The 16655-nt window shown below is 36.3% G+C and overlaps 2 protein-coding genes across 8 annotated transcripts in view; one reads left to right on the top strand and one right to left on the bottom strand.

Moving 5' to 3' along the window:
- LOC110445782 overlaps positions 1–16655 on the bottom strand; it is a 99250-nt gene that overhangs the window by 67932 nt on the left and 14663 nt on the right. The gene's annotated exons all lie outside the window — the stretch shown is intronic.
- The window catches only part of LOC110445783 (short coiled-coil protein B-like), a 35488-nt gene continuing 20669 nt past the window's right edge, over positions 1837–16655 (top strand). Inside the window, exon 1 of the mRNA XM_021490572.1 lies at positions 1837–2294. The gene's annotated coding sequence lies outside the window, so the exon portion shown is untranslated. The remainder of the gene's footprint in view (positions 2295–16655) is intronic.

The following is a 16655-nucleotide window of genomic DNA, read 5'->3' as shown; positions in this document are numbered from 1 at the left end:
GAGAAGAAGATTTTTGAAATTTTAGTCAATTTGACCCTTTTTGGCCCCGCCCCTCAGGCCCCTGGGGGCTTAGGACTAAACCGGCAACTCTTTTTGTTGACCTTTGTCCATGGAAGGTCCCTGCAAAATTTCATTGAAATTGGTTCAGGGGTTTTGGAGAAGAAGTCGAAAATGTAAATTGTTTACGGACGGACGACGGACGACGGACGACGACGTACAAAAGGCGATCGCATTAGGTCACTTGAGACTTTGTCTCAGGGGACCTAAAAACTATATACCTTGTTGATGTTTAGGAGGTTAACATAACCATGTGATTGACTGCGACAACTCCAAAATTTTGGACAGAGAGAACAATCTGTTCAAGCGGCAGATAAAGGAAGCCATCTGGATACGCCGCAGTGGGCCAGTTCTAAATCGAGACGAGGGGGTTCAAAGACTCTCACACATCTATGACGAAGTGTTAACATAGCGTAGCTGAATTGAGTCATTTCCGTACATATGTAACAACTATCTTTACATATGTTTCCAGCGTAGCCAAAATCGACATCGATTTTATGGACAACTCGTACACATTTTACACCTTTGTGTCATACGCTTCATTGGTCATTTGTCTGATGAAGGTGACAGTGTATATATCGTACTAGTCATCGAAACGTCACATAGAAAATTGTATTGGTTGTGTAAAAAGAACTTCTCATAAAACTGTAGGTTAAAGGTTACCTGACCTGTCACTCTATAAGTGTTCAGGGTAAAGTTACTGTCAATCCCTCTGTATTTAAGGTAAAGTTACCTGAATTTGCGCTTAGTCAATCGCATGGTATTTTACAGAAAATCTTTATTTTACGGTAAATGTTACCTGAATTTGTCTATCCATTAGTGTTTAAGGTAAATGTTACCTGAATTTGTCTATCCATTAGTATTTACAGTAAATGTTACCTGAATTTGTCTATCCATTAGTGTTTACGGTAAATGTTACCTGAATTTGTCTATCCATTAGTGTTTACGGTAAATGTTACCTGAATTTGTCTATCCATTAGTGTTTACGGTAAATGTTACCTGAATTTGTCTATCCATTAGTGTTTACGGTAAATGTTACCTGAATTTGTCTATCCATTAGTGTTTACGGTAAATGTTACCTGAATTTGTCTATCCATTAGTGTTTACGGTAAATGTTACCTGAATTTGTCTATCCATTAGTGTTTACGGTAAATGTTACCTGAATTTGTCTATCCATTAGTGTTTACGGTAAATGTTACCTGAATTTGTCTATCCATTAGTGTTTACGGTAAATGTTACCTGAATTTGTCTATCCATTAGTGTTTACGGTAAATGTTACCTGAATTTGTCTATTCCTTAGTGTTAAAGGTTTGAGCTTACCTGCATTTGTCAGTTTGATAATGGTGTTCAGGGTTAGCATCAAGCTGAATTTGTCAATTTACCTGAATTTGTCAATGTGATAGTGTTAACGGTAAACTTACCTGAATTTGTCAATGTGATAGTGTTTAGGATGAGATTTCCGTCTGCTAGGCGAGATACAGGCACATGTCCCTGAATTCCTTGAACTAGCATTCCCCATCGAAAAGTTACCACACAACTTTTCAGAGAGGAATTTTCAAAAACTCATAGTTTGCCTTTAGTTCCATACTAAAGGAGCCTTCCTGGTCACAGGAAGTATACAGCCAAGTCCCCTGTAGATATGAAGTACTGCCGATGGAGCATCTCTCACCCCACTCACTCTACTCTGTAGAATACCATAGCATTAGTGTGGTACCAACCCTGCCACTGACTACAGCCCGCTACTCAACAACACTGACTGCTCCCATCCACACAGCACTGGAGCGTACAGATAATCTCAGAGTTACTCTGAGGTAGGTAGCAAGGAACCGCCCGTGGTGCTGTGCGACTAAGTACCACCTGGATACTGTCACTGTGTAGGAACAGCATTAACAGGTATGACGGTGATGTATTACCAATACTTACACTGAAGTCCCCTGCAGTGCCAGTACTTTAAGGAAGCAGTGCCAATACTTTAGGGAGAAATACATAAAACATTGTGATAAACCCCACATTGTTTATAGGAAGTCATATACAGTGCCATTGTAGACACGATAGCTGGTGTTAGCACCTGGACAAAACATCGCGTCTGGAGCCGGACATCCATTGGCACAGAGCACCATATGGAAAGGTACATGTACTGACCACTACCAGGCAAGGGATGGGAAAATGGTCAGTGGTCAAAAACATCTTATATGTTCCAGAAGAAGTTCATTGGCGACATCAGCTCATCAGATCAGGTAGTGTATATGTTGCGATAATTAATCCATTTTTTTTGTTTTGTTAATTTTTAGTTGTACAGTAACTATATATATAAATATAGTGTCGTTTTTAATTTGTTTGACTTCTAACAGAACAAGTGACCTGTGGTGGTCAAAAACAAGTGTTTACTAGAATAAGTCGTATATTGAATCTTTATACAGTACAGCACATTGTATTCAATTCAAAATGTCACATTTCAAGTTAGTTTTTTAAACTTTCTGTAGCTATAAGAACAAAATAATGCATAAATAAAGATTATAACTATTCTCCAGAGTATGTGTGAAGCAAATATATTATTTCTGAAGAATCAGGCATGAGATAAATATACTTATATATATATATACATGTACTCTTATTGTCTTATAAAAGTTAAAAAAAATCTCATTGCATTCATAGCACAATGAATGCAATGAGATTTGGATTCTGGTGATTGTGATGTCATGAGTTTAACGGGGCTGGCTGGCTGGCTGGCTGGTACTGGTCAGGGGCTGTTTTTTATAGGACAAACATTCATGATATGAAGACTTTGTTTCACATAAGTAATCCCTGATGACTGTTATTATTTCAATATGGAGATGATCCTAAAACTGTAAAAGTAAAAGGAATGAAGATTATAATACTAGCTAACAAGATAATGAGGAGCTAGCATGCTTCATACAATGTGTTTGTTTGTTCCTTAAGGTACTGCACTTTATCATATTAGGCATGATAATTAATAGATATGTGATGTAAATAATTTTGTCACAAGAGTACAAGGGAGACAACACTGACCAAACCTAATACAACATAGCCGACACAGTTATGCCCCTTCCTTAGCGAGTTGCATGTACAAGGGTATACAACTCTTGTAGAACTGTCACAGTATTCACAAACCTCTATGTTTAAAAAGGAGGTGCTATGAAAATAAATAATAAGTGATAGATAATACAGTCAAGATTGAATAAAAATGTGTTTTGTTCTTTCCTATTATCTTACTGACTGAAAAGCTTTATACAATGTTAAGTAGAATGTATGTATACTCTACCACAGTATCACTGGTACCTGTGTGTATTATCTTCAGAGAAGAATTTTAATGAGTAAACTTTTGTTTAACAATTCAAAGTACACACAAATTGTTTGACATAATCAGTATATTTGTTTCGGTAATATGTCTAAACACTAGCCTGGTGGTTAAGTTTTACCAATCAGTGGCAATCTTATGCAAAAACAGCTGTGTATTAACTTCTTATACTTTTAACCAATACAACTTTTTCATTTATTTTCCTTGTATTAAACTAGAACCCATAGAAATGATTCCCATCTACCAAACCTTCAACCAAATCACACGGCCTTGACCTTCAATCACTTGTGTGCACATAATTCAAAGCAATAAGGAAGAATATGATTTATAAAGCAAGAGAAAACTCTACTTAAAGTTACATGTACATCCCAAGTCTGGTGACAAGACAGTGAGACCTACATTAAACCCACCTGTCTATAAAGACCACCTCTTTATAATAACCAGCATAATACACCTTAAAAAACAACATGTCTATAAAAAACCATCTGTCTATTTACGGTTTACCCTCTACCTTGGGAAGTGATGATACACAGGATTTGCTGTATAAAACATGAATAGCTACAAATATAATTGACAGATAGAGATGACAGTGTAAACAAACACACTGCAGTGAGATGTCAACAAATATGCCTTGTCAATGTTACACAATCCATAGAAGTCAACTCTCATCTTTAGTACAAAAGGCCCAGAGGGCCTGTATCGCTCACCTGTTTCTTTTGTTACATGCAACTGACATATAGGTAACTCAAGACCACATTTGATAACTAGAACACAAGACATTTTAAAATCTCTTAAATGGTTCTGAAAATTTGTTGTTTGAAACTTGAAATTTTAATTTTTAAGCTTTTAACCCATCTTGACCTTTGACTCCCGACTTGCACTTAAAGTTGACCATTGACCTCATTACTGTAATAAAGAAAACAATTCACACAGCTGGTCTACATAACATACCCAAGTATCATGACTCTAGTCCAAATGGTTCTTAGGATATTGTTGTTTGAAGTTTTTAACATATTTGACCCCTGTGACCTTAAAAGTAGGTCAAGGTAATTTTAATGAGAAACTTTTGTAGCACTTCATCCCAGGTACCTACTGGCCAAATATCATGACCCTGAGCCTTTTGGAATTTGAAAAATGATTGCTAAAGCCTTTGACCCATATTGACCTTTAACCCCAACTTGCACTTAAAGTTGACCATTGACCTCATTACTGTAATTGAGAAAAAGATTTGCACTGCTGGTCTACATAACATACCCAAACATTATGAATCTAGTCCAACTGGTTCTTAGGATATTGTTGTTTGAAGTTTTTAACATATTTGACCCCAGTGACCTTGAAAGTATTTCAGGGTCATTTTAATGGGGAAACTTTTTATCACTCCATCCCAGGTACCTACTGGCCAAATATCATGAGCCTGGGCCTAATGAAACTTGAGAAGAAGATTGTTAAAGCTTTTAACCAAAGTTGACATTTGACCCCCGACTAGCATTTAAAGTTGACATTTGACCTCATGACTGTAATTGAGAAAAAGATTTGCACTGCTGGTCTATATAACATACCCAAGTACCATGACTCTAGTTCAAATGGTTCTTAGGATATTGTTGTTTGAGATTTTTAACATATTTGACCCCTGTGAACTTGAAAATAGGTCAAGGTCATTTTAATGATGAAAGTTTATAGCACTACATCCCAGGTACCTACTGACCAAATATCATGACCCTTGGCCTTATGGAACTTGAGACCCTTCGGGCCAGGTGAGCTAATAATGTATCTGAACATCCTTCCACCCCCTTCCAACAGAAGTGATTTCCATTCATAACAACAGGTCGCCCGCCCACAACACCTGTGAGCATTCATCTCTAAATTTTAAAAAAATCTCCCATTTCTTTACTGAATCTTCGAGACACTTGACACACCTTGTCATTTGTATGTATAACTTAATTGAGACAATTTGTTTCTTGGTTCAATGCCTGTATTAAATATGAGTTAGCTTTGATGGGAAGAGAAAATTTATTGTGAAATGCATTGTGATTGTCACACCAGGATTTCCAGGCTGGTAAACAACTTATCTGCTACAAAATAAACACTTTGAGTACTATCTTATCTAGTACATCACACTTGTGTACACTTACAATACACACCAATACAAAACACTTCAATGCTATTTCAAACACTAGGTAATTGTTTATGTTTTCTTTTTCCATCCTGTCATTAGCTCAGCATTTGTTTCCAAGAATAGAACATGTTATGCAATGTATATTTATAAAAAAATGTAGAGCCAATGTCTTGTTGTTGTATAGATGGGTTGATCGGTGGAACCCCGCCTTGTAATGTATATTTGAAGGATCTAAAATGTATTCCTCTCAGAAGGCCACTATAGGACCCAGAATGTTTCAGTGTGCCAATTCTAGTCCAGAATATTCCTGTCAGTATGCCACTACAAGACCCAGTATATCCCTATAAGTATACCACTATGGGTACTGGAATATTCCTGTCAGTATGCCACTCACTACAGGACCCAGTATATCCCTATAAGTACACCACTATGGGTACTGGAACATTCCTGTCAGTATGCCACTACAGGACCCATTATATCCCTATAAGTACACCACTATGGGTACTGGAACATTCCTGTCAGTATGCCACTCACTACAGGACCCAGAATATCCCTATAAGTACTGCACTATGGGTACTGGAATATTCCTGTCAGTATGCCACTCACTACAGAACCCAGAATATCCCTATAAGTATACCACTATGGGTACTGGAACATTCCTGTCAGTATGCCACTACAGGACCCATTATATCCCTATAAGTACACCACTATGAGTACTGGAATATTCCTGTCAGTATGCCACTCACTACAGGACCCAGAATATCCCTATAAGTACTGCACTATGGGTACTAGAATATTCCTGTAAGTATGCCACTACAGGACCCAGAATATCCCTATAAGTACACCACTATGAGAACTGGAATATTCCTGTCAGTATGCCACTCACTACAGAACCCAGAATATCCCTGTAAGTACTGCACTATGGGTACTAGAATATTCCTGTCAGTATGCCACTACAGGACCCAGAATATCCCTATAAGTACACCACTATGGGTACTGGAACATTCCTGTCAGTATGCCCCTACAGGACCCAGAATATCCCTATAAGTACTCCACTATGGGTACTAGAATATTCCTGTCAGTATGACACTACAGGACCCAGAATATCCCTATAAGTACAGCACTATGGGTACTGGAATATTCCTGTAAGTATGCCACTACAGGACCCAGAATATCCCTATAAGTCCTGCACTATGGGTACTCGAATATTCCTGTCAGTATGCCACTACAGGACCCAGAATATCCCTTTAAGTACACCACTATAGGTGCTGGAATATTCCTGTCAGTATGTCACTACAGGACCTAGATTATCCCTATAAGTATACCACTATGGGTGCTGGGATATTCCTGTCAGTATGTCACTACAGGACCCAGATTATCCCTATAAGTACACCACTATGGGTACTGGAATATTCCTGTCAGTATGCCACTCACTACAGGACCCAGAATACCCCTATACGTATACCCCTATGGGTACTGGAACATTCCTGTCAGTATGCCACTACAGGACCCAGAATATCCCTTTAGTACACCACTATAGGTGCTGGAATATTCCTGTCAGTATGCCACTACAGGACCCAGAATAACCCTATAAGTACACCACTATGGGTACTGGAATATTCCTGTCAGTATGCCACTTAAGGACCCAGTATATCCCTATGAGTACACCACTATGGGTACTTGAATATTCCTGTCAGTATGCCACTACAGGACCCAGAATATCCCTATAAGTACACCACTATGGGTACTTGAATATTCCTGTCAGTATGCCTCTACAGGACCCAGAATATCCCTATAAGTACACCCCTATGGGTACTGGAATATTCCTGTCAGTATGCCACTACAGGACCCAGAATATCCCTAAAAGTATACCACTATGGGTACTGGAATGTTCCTGTCAGTATGCCACTACAGGACCCAGTATATCCCTATAAGTACACCCCTATGGGTACTGGAACATTCCTGTCAGTATGCCACTACAGGACCCAGACTATCCCTATAAGTACACCACTATGGATACTGGAATATTCCTGTCAGTATGCCACTCACTACAGGACCCAGATTATCCCTATAAGTACACCACTATGGGTACTGGAATATTCCTGTCAAAATGTCACTGTCAGTGTGCCATCACAGGTCCCAACTTAGTATCCAAAAGTGACAAAGGGTCATAACTCTGTATAGTGGGGCACAAGACCTGTATTCAGCATATACAACTCTACGCCGCATCATAAGGTATTCACATATAATCAAAAGAGTATACGAGGTATCCCCTAACAAAGGGACACAAGGACTCACTGATGAATGGAGTGAAACATTTAGTTCAATCTGTAGTACAAGACATAATGTAGTTCATTCTATACAAACAGTCAGCTTAAATGTCATACAAACATATTTTATTTTTGATGAAATAATTCATTGATCTGCACCAATCCTGTTACTCTATCCATTCTAAGATCTAAACTATAGGTATTTACACTCCCATCAACCATATACTGTTAAAGCTGTATACATAATTATATTATCTTTCACATGTATGTCAAACTGGTATTCATGTCCACTTTATCGATTTAAATAAACATTCAAAAGAATATGATATTTATACAATATACATTTATCACACCTTACACAAATTTCTGATACAACACACATATACAGGATCTCCAATGTTCATAAAAGTCATTCAGTAGGTGACAAGAATTAATCTAGTCTCATCCCACTAAGCCTAACTAGACAAAGCCTGGTTAGCTTCACCAATCATTAACAATAACATTTCATGTAGCATACTTTCAAATATATGAAAATTCCTTACTAAGTTTGAATGAGTAGGGATCAAATTATATCATCATAATGCAAAGGATAAAGAAACATTTTAACATTTTAAGATGATTCTCAATAATATTGATTTTCTCATTAAGTTGATCAGGGTTTGAAAAAAAGGGCCCTGGATGTTTAAATGTAAACTGTACAGTGTGGCACTGACAGTTTATCAATAATGTATGAATGAACTGCCATTATAATGTAGTGCAAATTTGGGTAGGTGTGACCCAGATAAAGAATAGACTCCAAAGTGTGTCTCTGCAGACATTATTTCACATGTACAGAAACAGTGGAACAGAAAGTAGATCCTACCTATCCCTTACTGGGAAAACACTGCTCCCCTCACCTAGTACCCAGACATAGGAGGAACACCTATAAAGTAGAAACACTGCCCTTTCCTGAAGTAAGTCAGTAGGAAGAACACATTACCCCACACCACACCCTAACCTCATACACAGAGGAGGAACACTGGCCCAAAAAAGAATGATGGTCCCCATTCTCAGATCAACTTGCTACATAAGCACTGTGTGAATATTTTCAAGTGAGATTCAGTTTGAATTTCATAAGTACAAAGCTGGGGGTAGAAATTTAATGTACAATAATAAGGAATGCATTCCAATGAAGGTCGTTTAAGGTGAACAGATAACTGATATTGGCTACTAGAGAGATAAGGTATTGACCAGTAATCGACCCTGACCACCACATACACTCATCAATATACCTGGCCCCTTTATCCACAGATTTAAGGGGCTTATCGATCAATGAGAAGGCTTATTTCTATTATGTACTCATCCCGGACCCAATCCTAGGTTGTTTTCACCTGAAGATAACGAGTTTACAGGTAGACAGATACAAGAAGGTTTACGATTCCACAGGTAGCGATTAAAATCTTTATGAAGGTGAAAACTATCAGTGACCTTTGGACTAAACTTCCTCCAATGGTTTAATGACCAATAACGATTATTTTATCTTAGAATGTTTATACTCCGGAGGTAATTAAACTGCTGGGTATAAAATGAAGCATAGCGTTTCCTGGCCAGCCTGACTCTACTGGCCAGGACTGACTTGGTGTTTACTACGTCTTCTGATTGACTCTTTCTAGTTTAACCTACAGACAACTCCTACAAAGTTAGAATCTGCAAACAACTCCTTCTAACTTGAATAAACAAACAACTCCTGCTAGTTAGAATCTACACTCAACTCCTGCTAGTTAAAATCTACAAACAACTGCCATTAGTTATAATTGTGTAGAGGAACTGGACTTGGTCTATTGTCATTGACCAGGTAGCTCAATTGGGGGAGCATTTGTCTAGAGTTCGGAGGGTCATAAGTTTGAATCCCAGTCTGGCCATGCATTTCTCTTTTTCCTGTCACAATTGATATCTACACACAACTTCTATAAATTAGAATCTTCATACAACTCCCGTAAGTGAAAACTAATACAGATGTTGTTAACCCATTGACACTGTTTTTAAGTTAAGGTGATGTAAAGGTACCATATTCAATGATTTTACTCTTTGTTCCTCTCATCTAGGAGCTGAATACAGCTAGGGTCACGCATGGTGTTTAACCATGGTATAGGAGCAAATCTCTAAAAATAGATCAATATCAATAAACATCATAGAGATCAATAAACGATCACCTAATACTAATATCTTAAAGACCTCCATATATGCAGGTTCTTGAATCGACAGCATTTATATAATTGTTAATGATTTGAAAATCAATTCAGTGTTATCAAATTTACAAAGTTTATGTCAACCAATCAGATTCATCGTTACATCCTTGTACAATCCTTAAATGAGTAAATGTCTAATACAGGTATGCATACTACTTTATTTGAGAAGGTGTAAAAGTCTGATACTGCTGTATTTAACCAATGTTAGCACTGTCTGCTGTGTTGTGTATTTAATGCGTGTGTAAGAATTCCAGGTATATTTCTGCACCGGGTGCTATTTCCGGTTCACTGAAGTCTATGTATAGACAGTTATGACTACAGTTAACAAAAAGTCTGGTTAACTTACATGCTTTTCAATAGATTCTATCAATTTTTTTCCCAAACATTTCTTTTATACTACATTCTCCTAGATTTGATAGCTGTGTCTTTCCATTATTACCTCAAGAAAAATATAGTTTCAAACACTTTCTAATGTACATGAGAGGTTATATCTAGTTCCCTGCCTGTAATATAAAATCTTCCACATTGCTGTGCACACGTTATCTCCTATACAATTGTAGCAAATTGTTATTTTGTAATTCAAATACCTGTAGTAAAAAAAATCCTCTTCACTGGAGATATCGACATACCACACGGTAGTCCAATCAGCACACAAGAATGCCACTATACTTGTATCTTGTGTAATGTTAGCTCCCATTTAAACATTCACAGGTAGATCAATTCAGAAACATATGAAAAGCTCATTAGAGTAGAGATTGTACCATAGAAGTCATAAATAGCTCATCAGCCATCTTAACACATTAACATAAGCTGACAGTTATATTGAATAGTAATTAAATATCAATCTAATTGGTTACTTACTCAAGTTTACCATCAGAATTACATTTCAAAATCTTCCTCATGTTGCTGTATTATAACTACTACCTGTGTTATTGGTCATTGAAAGCAGGACTGGTTCAAAACAGGTGACATGTTTTCATGATCAACGAAATGGATTTCAATTTAACATGAAAGTACAATGTTCATTTAGTTTAACGTTAAATGTATGTTCAGGAAATTCCTCTAATAGATATACCTGCCTACTTTCAGTTTCTCATCACTTTAAATTATTGCACACATATATTCACAGTCCCATCTGTGTACTTTAAATAAGCTCCCCACCACCTAACTGCGTCTCGGTTGTCTAGTATGTAGAAATTATCTAAAGTTTGTAAAGTATTGAAAAACCCACCTCAATTGTAGTCATGGTGTCTCTAGATTATCTAGTTTGCTGAAATTATTAAACTGTATATTGATCATATTTATCTAAAAAAAGAAAAAAATACCCGGTAAGAAAAAAAGAAAAAATCAATTTTAGGCACCAATTCTATGTGTATTTCCAGTTTCCCATCAGTTGATCATATGTTTACATCAGTTCCCTGTATATATATGATCGTATGTTTACATCAGTTCCCTGTATATATATGATCGTATGTTTACAACAGTTCCCTGTATATATATGATCGTATGTTTACATCAGTTCCCTGTATATATATGAACATATGTTTGCATCAGTTCCCTGTATATATATGATCATATATTTACATCAGTTCCCTGTATATATATGATCATATGTTTACATCAGTTCCCTGTATATATATGATCAACTTTCATTATTTCTGTGTTGGCATTGTACCAATTTACATAGAAAGTAAAATGGCAAAAACTGATTCTGTTGAGCTTAAGTTGCCCTTGTCACTGAACAGATGAGTTAAGGCCCACTACATACAGTGTGACCTCACTAAATCCTTGTTTAAGTTAAACATTAATTGTTGGGTAACTATATACCTGTCTGCCCCGGGTTGGCAGCTAAGAGGCACCTAGGTTTTCACCTTACTCACCTGTTGAACAGGTATACGTAGGTAATTGGGGTACAGGTGTATATATGCAGTAAGCTAGTTTATACTTGTACACATTTCCTAAACAAAGACCTTAGTAGGAAAGAGTGACAGTTGAAGATTGGTACTTATCACAAGTAAATACATCTCACTAGTACTGTATATCATAGCCCAGGTCAAATATGTACAGGGAATACAGTATCTCCTGTGTCAAGTGTGTAAAACATACTCGGGATAGAATCAGATTGGCTGCGATTCTCATAGAAAAACTACCACATTTTAATCAGATAGTTTTGAACATAAAATTCATACCTCATAATCAAATAAAATCCTAGTTCCCTATAACTTCATTAACATCCTTGACCAGTATCAGAAATAAGGTGGTTTTACTCGGGTTAGGTGAAATCTAAATGCAATTATCATTATTAGTTACTGATTTTCATCAGCAGTTGACTTTAAGATCTGAAGACTACTTTTTAACAGTTTGGTGTGCTATTTGTTTGCCTTGTAAATAAAAAGCTGACCAATATTATTGGGACGTTGATTTGCATTATAGAAAAGGAAACATGCAACAGCCAGACCAGGATTTGAACCTGGGACCTCAAAACTGTAGTGGTGCTGTAACCAGCAAACCTACCTGGTCCACGCTACCTCACGCTACCTGGTCCGTGCTACCTGGTCGCCAGTGAGAGCGCCAGCCTAGTTATACATCATCAATGGACAAATCTCACCAAAAACTGTCTTCAAAAATGTAAATGTCTAATGGCCAGTATTTGTTTATCTGTTCAAACAATGAAATACAATAACATTTATTGTAATTATATAAGTAATGAATAATCCTCCCACAAATGTATTCACAAGATTGTATTCATGTTCAAATCAGTTGAATAATATCAGAATCTTGAATGTGCATCGATCTGAAATGTTAAAGATGTGTCGCTTAAGGCAATACATATCAATAATCTAAATAGCACCATATTTTAGAAGGTTTGGACATTTAAGGTTTTAAGTGTTCAATTAGGGATGTGCCAATATTTTGACTGCTATATATATACATGATAAGACAGGTCCCTGCTGAAGCTGTGGGGTGAGAATCCTTCCCAATTATAACTTGGTTTATTATGTATTTGATTCTATAGATTTTCAAAACTGTGGTCAATTATCACCAACCTTCTCCCATAATTAAAGGTCAATGTAAATTCTTTAGTTTTCTTGTTCATTTATGAATATTTAAACCAATACTATGAAAAAGTTACTGTTTGTGATCTACATTTGTAGATTGTGTAAGAGGCTACAGGTTTATCATTATATGGACCAAGCTGACAGGAGAATTAGAAGATGTAGATTTATAGTAAAAGGTCAAACATCTATATCAGGCCACTCATGTGCTTCTATATAGGGAAACAATGGCTTATTGGCAAGTAATTATAAATAATGTGATTTATCAAATTAAATTCATCGCGTGATTAATTTGGTCCATGACACTGACTACCACTGCCCAGTCCTGGCCTATCACCGAGAACCTGACAAGCCATTTTAGCAAGGTTACCCATGATGCCTAATAATCAATAACTACACCAATATAATCCCATCAAATTCAATAGGAACAGGATTCCTCCGTATAAGTCAGTCCCAACCGGTAAAATAAACACCGTGGCCATCTTCCTACGGGAGATGTAGGAGATCTATCTGATGGTTCTAATCACGGTGGAGACAATAACAACTGGCCAATCAGTGTCGTACGTCGTGCCCGTCTCTATCGGGGATTTATATTGAGGATCAATACGAACAACACCTCCGTTAATTAACCTGCTTCCTGTAATGTTCGTCATTATCAATTCTGATTTTCAAAAGTCAATCGCAATAAATATGAATAAGAAATTGAATGATATTTTCCAATCAGAGAAAATAAGTAAGGTAAACTTTTGAAATATTTTTGAATCCCAATAATGTGTACTTTAAGGTAATGTTATATTGGTTTGGTTTATTTATGTTTTACGTCCTATTAAAAGCTCTGGTCATTTAAGGTCGTGCCATGTGTGATGGTGGAGGAAAGCTGGAGAAAAACCACCAACCAACGGCGAGTTCCTAAGGGGACTGCCCCACATGGGTCTTGAACCCGTGACCCAGTGGTGGAGAGCTAAGAATGATTAAATATCAGTATGAGATGGAACACTAAATAGTATATTTAGCCCCCCCCCCCCCCTCCTTGTGACGGGCGACAGGACGCAAAAAACAGCTACAATAACAAAGTTTTTATTGGGTGTTTTTTTTATGAAAATATCCTAGGAAACCTTTAACATTAGGACTCTCACCGGTATATTTAAATAGCTGACACATGTATACCTACCTATACATCAATGGATTTCACTAACAACTAAAATATGACAGCTACAACAAAGGGTTGTTGTCAAACGTAGACATGGCTAGAGGACCACCTTAAAGGACTGACCGATTAATGTGACACTGCACCAAAACCTTGTCTACACACGATTTAATCACAACAAACAGCAACATAGTACAATGTTAATTATTTCAATTTATCTTTGTGTAACATAAGGACTTGTGTAGAACCCTACAGGTACACAGAGCGATCAAAACACCACATATCAAGCGACATAAAACATGATTCTCTACAAGTTATTGTATGTATACCTTGTGATAACTTAATAATTACAATACACACCATGTATATACACACCAACAAGGATCGTATTGTACACATCTTAATGTACCTTGTCAAGTATTTCAGCTGACATATCAACACCAGCAATCAAAAGCCGCAGGACTATATAATAATATTAAGTACAAAACCGCCCTTCACATCCTAGACAAGTCCTTAACCTCTCCTGAACACAACCCTATAACACATATTTTAAAAACTCTTGAAACATCTTACGAATATCTTAAACATGTCCCAAATACATATATATATATTACGAATATCTTACATATGTCCTAAATAGTCATCTTACAAATATCTTAAACATGTCATGAATATGTTTTACTTATGTTGTCATGAATATGTTTTACTTATGTTGTCATGAATATATTTTACTTATGTCCCAAATACATCTTACAAACATGCATCTACACCCGTCATGAACACATTGTTTACATAATTCAGTGTTAATAAAATCTATTGATCTATACTGTAGGTAGTGTCTCCCACAGGTAAACCGCTGCCACATACACCTAGTATAAACCGACAAAATGTTATGGTAATGTTTTGATCTGATAAAAAAAATTGTGTTTACTGATATATTGAAATTATCAATGTATCAATATTTTGCATGCATGATTACAAAACTTCATTATAAAGTATTAAGCAATGCGTACAAATTATAGTACATATACATACCTGAGTAATTCAAAGGTTGTATACTTAAGCAAGATGCATATTACATACTCATTTTTTTTAAGCTTTTAACTTCAAAGATATGTTGACTCAAAAAGATTGATATGGATCTAAAAATATCTTCTTTTTTTTATTGAATAAGTAATTTTTCATATGTATTTATTTATGTTGTTTTGCTATGAATTCTGCACAGTGATATTATTCTAAAACTCACAGGATTTTTAAATGAGAAAATATTTAAATCATCTTCTGCAGACCATAAATGCCAAATTGGACAAAGGCTATACCTGTATATATTACAGTTACACAATTTGTGTCTATTTCTACTGTATACCAGATTTACAGTTACACAATTTGTGTCTATTTCTACTGTATACCAGATTTGATATACAAAAGCAAACTCAATGTTGTCCTTTAAAGACTTCCATATTAGATTAAAAACAACTGTGGACAACTATGTACAAGTTACAGGAACACTTTGTCTCCAAAACCTGACTGCTAGGAGTCAAACCCTGGACTACAGGCTCTGTCATCACTCTAGTGCTATATACTGACAGTGGGGTTGAGCTGAGGAATTCCAGCAGAATCAGAAACAGTCATCTAAATGTTCCAATACTAGAGCGACAAACCTGTATAGCTAATATCTGGTGCTTGGACTAGTTATCTCTGTTAAATAATTACCATAACGGTGTGACATTGGTTCCAGTGAATTAATTTGCTACATTTAATGTTTCATTTATATGTAAATGAATGGCATGTTTTCCCCAATAACTTTATATATCTTAGTCATATGGCTCATAACACAATGTCTGTGCTGCATTGATTACTAAGCACAACACACCTACAATGTCACTTTCCCTGCAAAGCACGACAACAGAACATCCTGTTGTCTAATTGGACGTTCCTGGATAACAGGATTTCTGACAATGAAATTTAGAATACCTGACAACTGTTGCACAAACATAACTGAATACCATATATAACAATCTTGATCTAACAAGTTTTATTGTGTAGTATATATATAAAAGGATTGGATGAAAATGAATTCATCTTGTTCAATTTTTTTGTGAAACAAATATCTTTTATAAATAATGACAGTTCTAAAATTGATCTACTAAGTTAGCCAAACTGTGTATGACTGTGTCCTGGTATTGTGTTAGTACAGGGTAAGTTTACCAGACTTTGTCTGTGTCCTGGTACGTACAATGTATTACGTTTACACAGTATAAATGGTAGACAGCAAGTATTTGTTTATGTGTGTTATTAAATATGCTGCATTGCTGTGAATTTTTAATGAGTACTGCCTCCTACCTTGTACAGACATGAATTTTGTAATAATTCAGACAAACATATATAGTCTCTACGGAAGTCATTATAACAGTACTGTCCACAAAGGTCAAGTTCACTGCTGGCAGACTTTGCTCCTGCGT

This window comes from Mizuhopecten yessoensis, unplaced genomic scaffold (assembly GCF_002113885.1).
Source record: "Mizuhopecten yessoensis strain PY_sf001 unplaced genomic scaffold, ASM211388v2 scaffold2369, whole genome shotgun sequence".
Taxonomy (NCBI): domain Eukaryota; kingdom Metazoa; phylum Mollusca; class Bivalvia; order Pectinida; family Pectinidae; genus Mizuhopecten; species Mizuhopecten yessoensis.
The sequence above is the reverse complement of the archived record's forward strand: the minus strand, read 5'-3'. Positions and strand labels throughout refer to the sequence as shown.